The following is a 3,578-nucleotide window of genomic DNA, read 5'->3' on the forward strand; positions in this document are numbered from 1 at the left end:
GATAGCATATTCAAAAGCAGAGACATTACTTTGCCAACAAAGGTTCGTCTAGTCAAGGCTATGGTTTTTCCAGTGGTCATGTATGGATGTGAGAGTTGGACTGTGAAGAAGGCTGAGCGCTGAAGGATTGATGCTTTTGAAGTGTGGTGTTGGAGAAGACTCTTGAGAGTCCCTTGGACTGCAAGGAGATCCAACCAGTCCATTCTGAAGGAGATCAGCCCTGGGATTTCTTTGGAAGGAATGATGCTAAAGCTGAAACTCCAGTACTTTGGCCACCTGATTCGAAGAGTTGACTCATTGGAAAAGACTCTGATGCTGGGAGGGATTGGGGGCAGGAGGAGAAGGGGACAACAGAGGATGAGATGGCTGGATGGCATCACTGACTCAATGGACGTGAGTCTGAGTGAACTCCCGGAGTTGGTGATGGACAGGGAGGCCTGGTGTGCTGCAGTTCATGGGGTCGCAAAGAGTCAGACACGACTGAGCGACTGATCTGATCTGATCTGATCTGATGCTGTCTAGGTTTGTCAGAGCTGAGTTATAGCTTGTATTTGTGATAGAGAGGAAGACCAGGTCATTATTAGAGAATTAGAATGTCCAGCCGCACCCTCCATCCAGGAAATGGAGGCCAGGAGAATGGATTCAATTACTCATAGTCACTGATTTAATCAATCATGGCTTTGTAGGAAAGCTCTGTAAAAAACTCTAAATGACAGAGTTTGAGAGCTTCCTGTTTGATAAACCCTCCACATATCCTGCATACCTTGCTTTGCATTTCTTCCATTTGATTGTCCCTGAGTTATATCCTTTACAATATACTAGTAAATCTGAGTAAAGTGATTTCCCAAATTTTGAGAGTCATTCTACTAAATTATCGAAAGTGAGGAGAGGGTCCAGGGAAACCCTGATATCAGTTCAGTTGCTCAGTCATGTCTGATTCCTTGCGACTCCATGGACTGCAGCACGTCAGGCCTCCCTGTCCATCACCAACTCCCGGAGCTTACTCAAACTCATGTCCATTGAGTCAGTGATGCCATCCAACCATCTCATCCTCTGTCATCCCCTTCTTCTCCTGCCTTCAATCTTTCCCATCATCAGGGTCTTTTCCATTGAGTCAGCTCTTTGCATCAGGTGGCCAAAATATTGGAGTATCAGCTTCAGCGATAGTCCTTCCGATGAATATTCAGGAGTGATTTCCTTTAGGATTGACTGGTTGGATCTCTTTGCAGTCCAAGGGACTCTCAAGTCTTTTCCAACACAACAGTTCAAAAGCATCAATTAAAAAGCTTTCTTTATGGTCCAACTCTCACATCCAGACGTGACTACTGGAAAAACCACAGCTTTGACTAGACAGACCTTTGTTGGCAAAGCAATGTCTCTGCTTTTTAATAGGCTGTCTAGGTTGGTCATAGCTTTTCATCCAAGGAGTAAGCGTCTTTTCATTTCATGGCTGCAGTCACCATCTGCAGTGATTTTTGAGCCCAGAAAAATAAAGTCTGTCACTGTTTCCATTGTTTCCCCATCTATTTCCCATGAAGTAATGGGACCAGATGCCATGATCTTAGTTTTCTGAATGTTGAGCTTTAAGCCAACTTTTTAACTCTCTTCTTTCACTTTTATCAAGAGACTCTTTAGTTCCTTTTCACTTTCTGCCATAAGGATGGTATCATCTGCGTATCTGAGGTGATTGATATTTCTCCTGGCAATCTTGATTCCAGCTTGTGCTTCATCCAGCCTGGCATTTTGCATGATGTACTCTGCATAGAAGTTAAATCAGCAGGATGACAATATACAGGCTTGGTGTACTCCTTTCCCGATTTGAAGCCAGTCTGTTATTCCACGTCCAGTTCTAACTGTTGCTTCTTGATCTGCATACAGATTTCTCAGGAGACAGGTAAGGTGGTCTGATATTCCCATCTATTTAAGAATTTTCCACAGTATGTTGTCATCCACACAGTCAAAATCTTCAGCATAGTCAATAAAGCAGAAGTAGATGTTTTTCTGGAACTCTCTTGCTTTTTTGATGATCCAGCGGATGTTGGCATTGTTGATCTCTGGTTCCTCTGCCTTTTCTAAAACCAGCTTGAACGTCTGGAAATTCATCATTCACATACTCCTAAAGCCTGGCTTGGAGAATTTTGAGCATTGCTTTGATAGCATGTGAGATGAATGCAATTGTGTGGTAGTTTGAACATTTTTGGCATTGCCTTACTTTGGGATTGTAATGAAAACTGACCTTTTCCTGTCCTGTGGCCACTGCTGAGTTTTCCAAATTTGCTGGCATATTGAGAGCAGCACTTTCACAGCATCATCTTTTAGGATTTGAAATAGCTCAACTGGAATTCCATCATTCCATGCACATTGGGCACCTACTGACCTGGGGAGTGCCTCTTTCAGTATGCTATCATTTTGCCTTTTCATACTGTTCATGGGGTGGTCAAGGATGGATCAAGACCATCCCCATGGAAAAGAAATGCAAAAAAGCAAAGTGGCTGTCTGAGGAGGCCTTACAAATAGCTGTGAAAAGAAGAGAAGCCAAAAGCAAAGGAGAAAAGGAAAGATATCCCCATGTGAATGCAGAGCCCCAAAGAATAGCAAGGAGAGATAAGAAAGCCTTCCTCAGTGGTCAATGCAAAGAAATAGAGGAAAACAACAGAATGGGAGACTAGAGATCTCTTCAAGAAAATTAGAGATACCAAGGGAACATTTCATGCAAAGATGGGCTCAATAAAGGACAGAAATGGTATGGACCTAACAGAAGCAGAAGATATTAAGAAGAGGTGGCAACAATACACAGAAGAACTGTACAAAAAAGATCTTCAGGACCAAGATAATCACGATGGTGTGATCACTCACCTAGAGCCAAACATCCTGGAATGTGAAGTCAAGTGGGCCTTAGAAAGCATCACTACGGATAAAGCTAGTGGAGATGATGGAATTCCAGTTGAGCTATTTCAAATCCTGAAAGATGAGGCTGTGAAAGTGCTGCACTCAATATGCCAGCAAATTTGGAAAACTCAGCAGTGGCCACAGGACTGGAAAAGGTCAGTTTTCATTCCAATCCCAAAGTAAGGCAATGCCAAAGAATGCTCAATGCTAATGCTATGCTAAGTCGCTTCAGTCGTGTCCGACTCTGTGCAACCCCACAGACGGCAACTACCGCACAATTGCACTCATCTCTATTAGATGTCAAAGACTGGTTCCAAATAGGAAAAGGAGTACGTCAAGGCTGTATAGTGTCACCCTGCTTATTTAACTTCTATGCAGAATACATCATGAGAAACGCTGGACTGGAAGAAACACAAACTGGAATCAAGATTGCCAGGAGAAATATCAATAACCTCAGATATGCAGATGACACCACCCTTATGGCAGAAAGTGAAGAGGAACTCAAAAGCCTCTTGATGAAAGTGAAAGTGGAGAGTGAAAAAGTTGGCTTAAAGCTCAACATTCAGAAAACGAAGATCATGGCATCTGGTCCCACCACTTCATGGGAAATAGATGGGGAAACAGTGGAAACAATGTCAGACTTTATTTTTCTGGGCTCCAAAATCACTGCAGATGATGACTGCAGCTGT

This window comes from Bison bison, unplaced genomic scaffold, assembly GCF_000754665.1.
Source record: "Bison bison bison isolate TAMUID 2011002044 unplaced genomic scaffold, Bison_UMD1.0 scf7180017864379, whole genome shotgun sequence".
Taxonomy (NCBI): domain Eukaryota; kingdom Metazoa; phylum Chordata; class Mammalia; order Artiodactyla; family Bovidae; genus Bison; species Bison bison.